The 14,005-nt window shown below is 35.5% G+C and overlaps 1 protein-coding gene across 5 annotated transcripts in view; it reads right to left on the reverse strand.

Moving 5' to 3' along the window:
- Nucleotides 1-2,072: 2,072 nt before the first annotated feature.
- Nucleotides 2,073-14,005, reverse strand: part of LOC146760138 (uncharacterized) — a 91,377-nt gene continuing 79,444 nt past the window's right edge. For 4 of the 5 annotated variants that reach the window (XR_014948107.1, XR_014948105.1, XR_014948111.1 and 1 more), the window contains one exon: nucleotides 2,073-2,612. The gene's annotated coding sequence lies outside the window, so the exon portion shown is untranslated. The remainder of the gene's footprint in view (nucleotides 2,613-14,005) is intronic. The other variant, XR_014948106.1, reaches the window with a different exon arrangement.

A 14,005-nucleotide genomic window follows, 5' to 3' on the forward strand; every position in this document is an offset into this window, starting at 1 on the left:
TGTCCTGCTGGTGATATTTATGTTACAAGCTAAATCAGGTATTAAAATAAAAATTAAAAAATCTATTAAAAAATAAAACTTAGAGTTTAGACTGATTAGTTAAAATTTTTCAATACAGACAATAATGCTTGCAGACAGCCATGTTTGTGGTTTTTTTTTTTCCTCATGAATGCTCTTCTCAGAGCAATCTCTTTTCATTTTCATGGCTCCTGGTCACCTGCCTAAGGGAGAAAAAAATTAAAGGAACTCACCTGATGGTTTCTCTGGAGCTGGATTATTTTAATTTTTTAAGCTAAAAGGACTTCAGAATGATGCTTTATGTTTGCCTCCTGCAGATATATGCAACACATCTGCCTCAGTGCAAAAGTGATTTCAGAGAAAAACACCATATAAAATGAGAACACCATTGGTTATTCATAGGGAAGAAAACACTGACAAATATTTACTCTCAGCTTTTTCTTGCACACTCCTCAGAAAGCAGTGAGATGGCCCAGCACCAGGAGTGATGTGAGACCTGCAGAGGGTTATGGCACAGGTGCACCTTGAAACCTCAATAGAGAAAATGAAAAAGTAAACTTACTATGTATTGCAACAAGAAGTTATCATGTGATGCCAATCCAATAAGACCTTAGAATTATTGTGTAATTAAGTTGTGGATTAAATTACATGTTACGTTAATGCATTATTGCACTTTGATTTTAAAACTAAAGGAAGAAGAAAAATCAAAACAAAGCTTATAAACTTCTGCAAGGACTAATATTGACTATTCTCTGTGTTAGATCTGCCCCCACTTCTCATGCTGACTGCTGTCCACGTGACAAGAACCCAAATCTAGAACACTGCATATATCATGCACCTTGACAGAACCAACTGCCAGTGCACACACTGTCAAGAAACATCAAGAAAACTGACCTTGCCTGACAAATCTGGTAGGAATTAAAAACAGCTAGCTAAATTGCATGCTCTAAAAGCTGGGTGCCTGGGGATAGAACCATTAAAATAATTTGAATGACACTATTTCTCACATAAAATATCACAGAATTTGTTGTAGTTAAGCCCTAGCATACCTGCCTCTCTGTGCAGGTGACATCAATAAAACACCAGTTATCATACTAGTTAGGTTTTTTTCTGAGATAGCTACCAAAATACCCCAAAAACTTACCATCCAGTGAAACCTCAAGCTATATAAAGCTACATACTGTCAGTTCATGACTTTGCAAATCTAGGGCTGTACTGAACTTGCATTTTGCAACACACTCTCCACAGGCACATGAGGAACAACAGCACAGACAAGCATATTTCGCTATACCCTGTAGTACAGCATGTGTGCACATAAACAACAAAAAAAAAACCAAAAAACTCCCAGCACCACCATTTTAGAGATGAAAGGACTTTTGAATTCTAGTTTATAGCAACTTCCTAATGACAAACAATAGACAGCATTCCAATTTATTTGGTAATAAACTTTTTTATGAAATGTGAAAAAATCCACATAGGTGGAAAAACATTATATTTTTAAAGCAAACATATCCAACACAAGCTCTGAGAAAGGAGACAGAAAGAATTAGCCTTTAAAAATTAAAAAAAAAGAAATAAAAATCAACAAATCAAACGACATCTCCATTAAGTTAGAATCAGATAGCTCACACTTTTACCCAAAACCTTATAAAAACTATGTTTTCAAGTAAAAGACAGTTGAGAAAACTCACCTTTCAGTATCTCTGAAAAAAGATGCAAAGCTGTCAGCAGCAAAACAATTCAACATTCATGAGAAGTTTTTAACGTGGTAGTTGTGAAAATACACATAAGAAGTTTAGACTGCAGTTCCATTAGGCTAAGAGTGAAAAATAATTCAGACCATAAAAACTCAGTAATTTTGTCCACGAATAACTTTAAATGCTATCAACTTAATGATGTGCACAAGTTTTCTGAGTGAATTTGCTGACTTAGAAGACAACGGCTAGTTTTAATCTATTTCGTGTAGAGGTAATGACCCTTCAAAACAGAAAGAGAGCTACTTCTTAGAAACACTGTATCTAACCAAACTTCTGTTGAAAGCTGAGCTACCGCTAGGTTTCAAAACGCAAGGAAATTTTGAATACATCCTCTTTAGAATAAATTAGTGCAACACAGAAAAGTGTCTACTCACTTAAGCAAATGTTTCCTAACCTCAGAGTAGGTAGAAGTTACATTTTTACGTACAGCAAAGTCTTTTTAGAGAACTGATTCACAGAAACAAACTTTAAGTAAACAAGAACATAGTCTTATTTTCTACTTCTGTAAGAAATAGCACAGGAACAATATTCTCTCCCTTCAGAAATTTTCTTAGCACCTTGCTATGTTAAACGACACAGAATAGAGAAGGTGAAAAGACATTCGGTTCTGCAATCGCTAAATGCAGTGTATTATTTTCAGTGAGCTGAACAGCATGTAACCTAAACCCCTGAACACATCAAACACAGTATAAGCCCCACAGCCCAACCGTGGAAGCACAAAGACTTACTACATTGTTTATCACTGAAACACTTGAGACTTCCCAAATTTAAATGTAATACATCTAGGATGGATCAGTCTCCTTGGGAATACAGGCAAATGCCCACCGAGACAGCACACTGCCAAGCAATCAAACATAAACAAATCAATATAGGAGAAAAGATTTAAAAAATGACTACTAACTTATTTCTATATAGCATTAACATGTTGAGAGGCAGAAGTAGGACCCTACACATATCGTCTTATTTCTAGCACAGGCTTCTGCAGCTAACTCTAAAAGAAAAGGCTTCCTCCAATCCACTAATGTGTGAAAGGAATGCCTGCTGGCTGTTTGTACACATAACATTTTTTGTTCCAAAGCTTTTCACTCTGTCAACAAAAGATCCTACTGCACATCAGTCAGGTTGCAAAAATGGAAAAACCTAAGCTTTAGATAAGCTGCTCAGAGCTGTACCAGCTGAGAGCCAGCATTCCCAACAATATATCCCTGCCACCACAGAAGGAAAGGGCAATAATACAGCCACCACCAGAGGCACAAGGTTGACATACAGAATCAACAAGTCACCGCTCAGCAGAATACAGTCTCTCAGCTGTCTGGAGGGAATCAAGAGTGAGAAGCTACCCTTTCTTTTAACCTTTCAGTGTGCCACAGTCATCACCATCATTATAGTTTTTGCTGCTTAGTAACGAAGATTGAAAAGCACGTAAATAAGTGCTTCCTTGCGAGCTTCTATTTTGTAGACAGTGTATTCCCAGAACAAACATTTTGCCCCATATAGATTGTATCACTTGCTTTTCGCTTTTGCTCTTCACAATTTGTTCTACCTCAAATTATCTACTCAAGTTTCATGATTTTAGTGTTAGCTACAAAAAGATCTGTAGTTTTAGAAGACCACTTGGGATTACCAGCCCACAAGTAACGTAAAACTCTTACGTGATATATTTTAAAATGAGTTCAGTACATTCAGAAGTTTGGTTTTTTTTTTCAACTTGCTGATTAAATGTCTTTTTAAACTCCATTCAAATAGTACATACCTGATTTTCCTAATGATAAATACAATAACACATTATGTACAGTCTGCAGAGACTAAAATCATTTAATTATTTGAAGATTTTTTATAACATTTTTTCCTGAGCTGTCTTTGTCTCCTACACCTGAATCCTGAGAGATAACTCCCACCGTTTACCCTAATGACACAAAGCAACATTTTATATTAATGCTTCTTAGAGGCTTATTAACAGTTTTCTGTAAATAACATATCTTAAAATAATAGATTTTAACAGATGTTATTATAAACAGGCCTTTACTTTCAAAGGTTTGGCCTTGTCTCCTGAGATGACTGCTTCGGATAGCATATTTGGATGTCTGAGTTATTTTCTCAGTTGTTAGTTATTCCCCAATTCTCTGTGTACTTTGGGAAGCAGAGGGCCTGGGTAGAGCCATAGCTATTCAGCTGAGACTTTAAAAAGCAAGAGAACCACTCATAAAACAACCAGCCAATTTCTTCATAAATTCTTCAGCAGAAAAACGGAGATATGGATCTGCCTGCTGACCTTCTAACCTCTCACATAAGGAAACTTCTGGTTGTTTCTCTGCGTATGATTTTCCTTAAGGACATATGCTTATTTAAATGCTACTTCAATCACATCTGTATTTATTTATCTACCTACACATATATCTATATGCAACATTTCTTCATGAATGTACTAGGAGCAGAAAAAACATGCATAGACACAAGGATTGCTCTAAGCACTGGGGTAAATTGGAATTTTTGATGCTGGCTTTGAATTTTGATCTGTTCATTCCTTGTAAGGAGCTGCAGACATTGCACTCGCTGATTTCCTGTTTAATGTCTGGAACAGCAGTCATTTGGATAAACTTCTGCATTATGCAATAGGTGGACATAAGTTTATTAGAAGATATAAAATTAATGTCTTGATTTACAGAGTGCCTAACTACACTTAGGGTGAGAACAGTTAGAAATTGGCATCAGGGTTCAAATTCTTTGCCTTCTCTGCTTAGAAAATCCTTCTGACCCTCAGAACATGCAAAGCAGGGCACTAATTATCAAGGGGAGAGTTCACAAAAGCTGTTGCACATTTCTCAGGAATGTTTGGATTGCAGTTCCTTGATCCCATCCACATCTGCCTTTTCCACTTGAGCCAGAGGTTTACACCTCAGTTCTCTTCACTATCTTTTTCCTTTCTCTCAACAGTGTTCCTATTAAATATTTTGTTTTCTGACAACCCAAACAAATATCTAATCTTTTTTTTTTTTTTTTTTTTTTTTTTTTTTTTTTTTTTTTAAGGAAAACACAATTATAAGCCATTTCCTAGTCTTTCCCATAGTCTTCAGTTTTTGGTTTCCTATTATATCACTTTGGCCTTCCCAAGTATCATATAATGATAAACTGATAATAAAATTATGAAGATCATATTTTTCCACAAAACATTTCATTGTTCTATTACACAATTATACAGTGTTAACTATTAAACACCCATTAAGTACCCTCACTTAACTAACTGTAAACCAGTTTCCACTCTTTCTATTCTATTTTCTTCTCCTTAGCTTCTGCAAAAATTATCACAAGGCTGCTTTTATCAACAACTCCTTCTGTAGTTCAACAGAAGATTCCACTAGCATATTGTCAGAGAAACAGAAATGTTTTACTCTATATGTGAGTTTCTGCACAGTATTTCTTTGTGTGGAAGAAGTGAAGAAAATATTTTTGACATTCACACATTTTGTTATTGAACACAATACTGTATTTGCTTTATGAATACACATCCACTGAAAGAAATTAAATCTACTGAAAGTCCAGGTGCCATCAAATCCCCACGGCAGTCAGTAAAACTGCAGACCTCATTGAAACAAAATATATAAACTTTATAAAGTCTCATGGAAATTAATACATAAATGTAAATTTTGCTGTGAATTAAGTTTGGAAGTCTTGTTTGGAAAACAGTTGGAATCCTGAGGGTTCTGTTTATCTGAAACCAAGGCTTCTGTGTTTACTTTATATCTGTCTGTGTTTACAGTGGGTTTCAGGACATCAGATTAGATAGCAATAAAAACTGTAAAAGTCTGGGAAAAAATGAACAGTAGACTTGCTATTTCTAGAAAACCCCCAAAATGCCAGTTACTTTCTAACATTCTATCAACTACTACATATGTGTTATAAAAACTATGGGGGGCAAACAAGCTTCAGCTGTTTCAGCTGCCAAACAAAAAAGATCAGAATAAATAACAAATGTTTAAATAGTTTATTATTACTCCTGTCCACTTACTGAGAGCCTGAAAAAAATAAATGGCTGCATTCTATGGTTTGATGTCATAGATACATAACTCAAATATGCAATTATGACATTTTTGCTTTTATTACCCATATATTTAGCTATCAGATTTAAAGACTACTTGATTTTTGATTCAGTGTCTTCACACCAACTAATAACTTTCACTTTCTTGGTAAACATCCTTCAAAACCAACAAGAAAATCTGATGGAATCTCCCCATTGTTACCGGTAAATGTTTCGCTTTCTCCCAAAGATACTGGTCCCTTACACAGACAAATTTGTGATTCTGTAAAGGAATCAAGTCAGCTTCAAAATCAGCACAAGGGGAGCTTTTGAGAAACTGCATCCAAAATACAGTTGTTTGAGGAAATACGTAAAGTTGCACACATGCCATTACTTCTCTCCTTTAACTATACCTTAGTATAAACACTTTTAACATTTAATGTATATTCTAACAGTGAACAGAAACTGTTCAGTTCCAAAGCTTTGCTTTACATAAAACCATGTATATGCTAGAAATTATCTTTTTCCTCCTAGACTTCCACAGTAAACAAAAATAACTGAAAGAGAACATACACAATGTTAGTAACAACTTTAGTTCACACTCTTCATTAATTATTTTGGTAGATAAGCTCCAGTAAACAGCAAAGCACTAGAGTACTTATGACCAGAGTACTGAAGTTAGAAAAAGTTGGTTAAAAACCCCAAATAGAGGTACCGAACAGTTACAAGGAGAAATAACCTATGTTTAGGGGGGAAACTGAAAAAGCAGACCCTGGATCTCCATGCAGATGATTGTTACATCAAAGCATTTACATTTCTTCACACCACAGTTTGCAGCTTTGTGAGCATAGCAATAGCTATGTTTAAGAGGACACAATGTACTTGGGTGGAAGCTATCAAAGACTGAGCAGAAAACAAAAAACAGTCATCAGTATTACATTACCCTAACTAATACTTTATAGATAAATAGGCACTAATTCAGCCCAACCACACTGTGGATCTTCTGTTTCCCTGGAGATTTTATTCCTACTTTAGTGCTTTCGAGCATCACATCCTCAAGCACGTTCCATTAGGTTTATGCACCTTCCAGAAAGCTGAATATCTTCTGATTCAGCAAAATGAAGAGCCTGTAGATAAAGTGTTGCAATTGCAACTTAAAAAATAGCTTTCATTCAGAGCTTCAATGAGATATATATTCCTGTAATATAAGGCTGATATAGAAATAACACTATTATTGAAAATGTCCATTTTACTACAATGTGATGCTTGTGAAGTGCTTGTACTGATAACACTACCATTTTCTGCCACCTATATCTTACTTACAGTATGATTTGAGTGTAATGACACCCTCTGTGCATGATTTGGCTAGAAATGACTGGAAAACCTGTCAGTCACTGCTATTTGCACTTCCTACATGCCAGTTCAATCACAGCACTGTCAAAGAAAATTCTGGTATTGCTTTCCCACACACAAGCTTAATAACACTCAATTACAACACTGTGTGCTGTTGGCAAAAACAGTCTTCACAACAGACAATAACTGCGCTTTTTTTTAATTTTTTTTTTTTTTTTTTTTTTTGTAATTTCTACCATAATTGTCAGTATTGGAATTTCTGTGCCACCCCAAACCAACTGTTGAGCAAACACTGGATTGGAAGATAGCAGTGAAAATCCATCCTACTTACATGAGGCCAGACCATGGATATGAGTAGCTACACATACTTATAACGCACGGTGTAGAAGCAGCCTCTAAACAGACTGAGAGGTGGGTTGTCAATGTAGAATTTCAGGCAGGAAATAGCTGTTGCTGGTGGTTTGATACATAAACAATCACTAACTTAAAAGACTTGTAAAAAATGCTGATGTAGAACTGAAGTATCAAAGTCTTAAGGTAACACGACTACGTAGGACATAAACTACAAACAACAACAGTTAAATTAAAGCTGCCCTTGATGAATTTAAGGCAACATGATGCAGTCTTACAGGATTGTAGTTCTTAGCCCACATGTTTTCTTCAGGGATGTGAGATGTTACCTAAGGGAAAATGTTATTTCCTGATGGCGTGGGTAGCATTAGATGTCATACTGGACTTTCTCTAAAGCTTAGTGTTGTAGAAGCTAGTTTAAAGAAACAAACAAACAAAAAAAAAAACATAAAAAAAACCCAAACAACGCAGAAGACAACACTCCTGTTGTAGTACTGCTCCTTGAATTGGTGTTTCTTCTTGAGAAATACAAGCTAGTTCAAGGAACAAGGCTTTCAAAACTGAATGTGGCTCTGGGCAGCCTTGTCTAATGGTCTGCAATCCTGCACATAGCAGTGGAGCAAAAACTACAAGATCAGTGTGGTCCCTTCAATCCTGGCCATTCTGTGGTTCTAAGATCTTGGTTAATCTATGTTTTATGTCAAAGACTATTTCAGTAGATATTTATGATCAGGAATGTAAGTGAGAGTTGTTTATAAAATACATTCAGGAGCACACTTCAAGAGCTCAGTAAAAAAATTGAGAATCAAAGTAAATCAAACACAAAATAAAATCAAACAGCATTACATGGTTATGGAAGAACACAAAAACATAGTGGAATAGTATATTGTACAAAACTTACTTTCTTAAGAGCTGTTGTCACAACTCTGCGTAAACAGCTACCTGTAGGACCATCATCAGAGTCGAAATAGAAATGAACTTTGACGTGAAATAAGATACAAAAACAGCCAATCTAACATCAACACCTCAGGCAGATGAGAGAAAAGGTTTTAAGCCAAAACATACTGATCTATTGGTAAGGCAACAGAATAGGACTTTTAACTAGCTCTTAAAAGTTGAGGACATGAAATTGAGCAGTGGTCAGTTATTGCTACAGCTTCACTACTTTTTGAAACAGGATTATAGAACTGAGAAGGTTGCAGAGGCTGAATGCTTTCACATGATCACCTGTAGATCATCTTTCTGCAGACTTAGGTTTGGAGTTAAGTTAAAAGAACAGGCTGAATTACAGCCTTTGGAATGAATAAGTACGTCAGTATGTTAAACTACGTCTTCCCTCCTCTGTCTCCATGGCAAATTACATCTGCAGGCAAACTTCATCCTCAAGTCCTAAGCAAGGGACATGAAATCAGTATTGAAAAAGTCTCTTATTTTAAAGAACAACCTCCAATTGTATTTTGGTTTCTAAAATTCTGATGACTGCACTTGTGAAAGAGAGTGTGGTGTGTTACTTACATCTAATCACCTAAGTTTATATCAGTAACAATCCTTTTGGCTTGGCTTCATCACCAGTAACTGTGACGTACACAAAGCTTTACAAAACCTATCAACTTAGTGCACACTTTGTTTCTGCATTCACAGATAACTTGTTATTGCCTCATACACTTTTGTATGCTGTACAGTATGTAACTCATTTACTACATTTACTCTCATTTCCCTGAGAGTATTCTGTGAAACAATCTGCTGTAATAAGACTTTAAATTAAAGAACTCAGTAATGAGAAGGACTACTTTGCTAGGCTTCAGACACATTCAAACTGTTGCATGTTTTTTCTTATAATCTGTTCCACTTTTTTTTTTTTTTTTTTAAACAGCTCCATCCGCTCTTGAACTTTCCCAAGGAATATACTCAAGTTACTACATGCAATTAAAACATAAATACTACATGCCTAGGATTTTCAAGAGAAATCATCCAATTCACATACAGTTCTAGCCATTTAACACTAACATACACAAGCATTCTCCGTCTGGCCTTATTTCATAATGAAAGCATCACAACAGGAAATCTAGGTCATCATTTTAAAAAACTGGAACTTCTCTAGGTATAATGACTTAGTAAATGTCTACTGCCAAACATCCATTTCGTGTTAAGAGATGCTTCTGTAGCTTTACTAGAGAACAGTGATTTAGTAATGAGTTAACTACTCCATACTACACATTCTTTCCCTCACTGAATGTGTTGCAGGGTCAGATACTAAATTTCACTTAACGCTGTCCATTAAATGATGAAACGTGGTATACCATGAATTTTTCCACTAATTCTGCATACATTCTGCACTCTTGGCACATAAATGTTTTTTTCCCTGTAATGGATCAATAAAAGCTACCTTCAGCCCCATGTGCTAGTCTAAGCAATGACCAACACCATACCTGTCAGGAAGAATAACAGGGTAAATACCAACTGATACCCTTTGGCAGTAAGACTGTTTCTAGCAATTAGCAGCTAAGGGATTTCCTAAGCCACAAGTGTTCGATAGCTTCCAATTTTTTTTTTCCTGTTTTTTTTTTTTGTTTGTTTGTTTTTGTTGTTGATGTTTCGAGTTGTTTGTTTTTTTTTTTGGCTCCCTGTGAATCTTCTAGGAGGGGTGTGAACCTGTACAACCAGCATTCAGCAGATCCCACAGCAAGGTCCAAGGTCTTGACACATTTAGCTACACTGCATGACAAAAAATTATCAATTCTGTATTTTAACAAGGCTATTTTAAAGTCACATTTGTTACCCAATGTAGTTAAAGCCTGCACACAGTAATTCCTTATTCACCTCTATCATACACCTCTGCAACATCTTCCACTAGCTCTTGGCCTCTCATGGTCTCTTAACAATATGCAGGGGACCAAAGTATGAAACTGCTCTGTGATTCAGCAAAAAGGACTTCAGAAGAAGGAGAAAATTTCCATCACCTTTTTTTAATTCCCACAGAGTTCAGCTTGTTGTCTGTGTGTGCACTGTTTGGTAAAAAGAATATGGATGATCCTGCCAGGAATAAGAACCACAGACTTACCTAGTAAGCTGAAGACAACAAAGAAGGGTCAGAAATGGACAGAGAAAAGAAGACTCAGAATATTTCCTGTCAATTATACTGCAACATAGTCATTTTAGAATCCTTTCAGTGGTGTTGTGAAACCTATATTTTTATACCTTTTTAGAATTACTATGCAAGGTTGTAGAATCATAAAAGATCACACCTTTGTTCAAAAACTGTATGTGAAGTAAGCAGTCAAAACCTCTAGAAGACACAGAATGAACAGTTTGGTCTTAGGGACAGTAATCACTGGAACATCCAAAATATTTTCCCTTCAAAAAAATCAGCTGTTTTGATTATGGTTGTTGGAATTAATAGGGATGAATCATATGACACACTCATCAGAAACTACCAAAAAACAAACAATAATTTTCTAAAAAGAACACATAGCAAAATACATAAACATCCTATCATAGTTTATGCATTCTGATAAACTATGAAGAGCAGAGGAAGATGAACTCTTAAGTGGAGTACTCTCTTAAAACTAACCTAAAAGCTACCTCATATATATCATAATTTCTATCTTTTCAAAACATAATCCTATGAGTTAATCATCCATGAAATAGCTAAAATATCTTTAAACTTGTTCAAAGCTGTTTATATGTACTAGTGCTTCTCCTCCTTTATTTATTTATACCAATGAATGCAGAGTTTACCGCCACAGGAAGTGGTAGTGGTATTAAATCCTACTTTCTCTAGAGATGTTTTCTCAGTGGGTAAGAGGAAGCTTTTAGGCTTAACCGTTAGTTGAGGATGGGGAGGATTTCTTATGCTTGTAATAAAGAGAAATACACAACTGTATCAGTTTTTTAAAAATTCAAGAGTTTTCAGTACAGTTTTTCAAGAAAAGGATTTCACCCACATTTGCCTTGAATTGCATTTCTCTAGTGCTGCTTCTGGTTGTGCTTCTCTATCTGGTCTAGGAATATTTATATACCAAGGAACTAAGATAGATCTTGTTCAAGATTGTTACGCTTAGCTTTCCTGTACTTCCTCTTAAGTCTATAAAAGCACTAAAGGTATAATAATAACACAACGCTCTAATTCAATAACACAATTACACTTAAATATTAAATACTAGAATAACACCACTTTGGTCAGGGGATTTAAAAAAAAAAAATCTCTTCAGCATTACGGTCTAAAGCTCTACCTTCTATATTTAAACCTTCTCCATCTAAACTAAATTAAACATTAACTGTTATTTTAAGCTTCATTTATAATTAAAATTACATCTTCCTTAAAACATGAATGGTTGCATGAAAATAAACATAACTTAGAAATGGCAATAAAACATTGGCATAATTTTATGTTTTAACTAAATTTTTCATGAAATATATCAGTAACAAAACACGCAGGAAGCATCATATTCTATAATAATACCTTTCTTGTGAAGACAGTGCTTAACGAGCAACAGAGCTGGACTACAACACAAATGAACAACAAAGTCATCCCCTGGAGTACACTAAAATACTGTTTGTTACGCATAACCAGGATGCTATGCAGCAGCAAACCACAAGGATATTCACAATTTATAATGTATGTACTTCCTGTGAATGTCCTTGTGTGTGCACGTTAAATTCGTGAACACATAGCACATAGGGAGAGCAAAGGCTCTCGATGGTTTACTCAGCAACCCACTCTGTTAATACCTGAAAGACAACCAGAGCACATGGCAAAGAAGAAAATAAACTACACCCATTTCTGAATGCTAAACACACATCCATGATAAAAAGTTTGCATGCAGCAGGTAAAACATTTTTACTCTGCACTTAGTACAAGTGTTTCTGGAAGCATGTCCTGTAAAGACTTGGATGCTACTAGCAGAGACAAAAATGAATGGAAAGGTCTTTCAAGCACAATGCCTAAGGTCTCATCTGAGAACCATCCGTTTTAAACAACTCTCTGCTGATTCCCATCTACCTTTGTCATCTGTATGGCTGCCTTCCACGTATCCTGGCTCTCCAGGGGCAGAGCCTGGGTACACTGCCAGAGATCTGGGCTGAAACACAGGAAGATTCACATCCTATAAAACAGCTATGTCAGATAAAGGAATTAGTCAAAAATCAGAGTAGCTTGTATCTTCTTAAAGTAAACAAACACATGAAATAGCTACTAGAGAAGCTGAGAGCTCATTATAGCCTTGTTCATATAGAAGTAAGATCGCAACGTCATACAGGAAACTTTAACCTTCCCAACATGCTCTAAGAGATACTGGCCTACTATTCCCTACATTTACTCTCCTTGAATGAGTTTTATTTAGAGACAACAGCTGAAAAAAATCAACTCAAAAATTTCATTTAAACTATGAAGTATCATTACCCATCAGTGTTCCAAAAGCTATCAAGCCGTAATTCTTACAGACATCTATGTCAGGTATCAACTGAATTATTTTACCTCAGAGATTTGTCAATGAAAGAGCCAAATGACTTTAAATGGTCATTAAATTAATTTGTAATTTAAACTAAAAAAATCAAGCAGGACAACAGCATGGACAGCAGAACTCCTTGCTTCGTTCCTAGCCACATGTTCTATATGAAAACATGTTATTACTTAAGAAATTGCCTTGAAACTGTCAGCTGAATGTACACACAATGTCACACACTGAAATTAAGATTACAAATTGTTTAACATAAATATCCTTCCAAGCTGGAAGGTAGACCTAAACAAATTACAATCAAAATGAGATGAATGACAGCTCAAACCTATTCCTGAAAACAAAAGAGGAAGAGAAGCAAAATAAAATTAAATTATTGTTACAAAATGAAATAAGCAATATATCTAGTCATAGACAGACTTGAGACAAACTTTCAGGTGGTTAACAGTTTGACTAGTTCCTCTTCCACCCACCTGAAAGTCAAGCCAGAAACTTTGCTTTACAGTTTGCAGTCAGTGAGAATTTTGCCTATGCAATAATGGAAATAAGCACATTTACCTACATACACATACATTTTAAGTGTATGAAGATTAAAGCTTGTATACTTCCTGTACTACTCCAGTACTACTCCATAAACACAGAAGCTTACAGGACACAAGAGAGTTTAAAATAAAACTAATTTACTTGAAAATACATATATGCATAAATATGTGTGTGCGTGTATATATGTACGTGTATATATATATATATATATACACACACATATATATACACACACACATACACACACTCAGTATTGTGTCAGTTTTCTCAGCTAGATTTTCAGTGCAGCCCCTTACAGGATGAAGGGCATTCAGAGAATTAGTTTCTGAACTTAGTAAGAAAGGTCTGAACCTGACACACATACATGTTACAGGAAAGTTTGGGCACTCAGTATCATCTGGATTGAGCCCGTCAAACGCTAGTCTCAACTAAACTTTGATGACTGGGAGAAAACACTACCAGAAGAGCATTGTGAACATAGTGAGAAAAAGTTACTTTAAGGAGCAGAGGGA

The sequence above is a fragment of the Coturnix japonica genome, chromosome 7, assembly GCF_054131305.1.
Source record: "Coturnix japonica strain WE chromosome 7, WE-NBRP24, whole genome shotgun sequence".
NCBI lineage: Eukaryota > Metazoa > Chordata > Aves > Galliformes > Phasianidae > Coturnix > Coturnix japonica.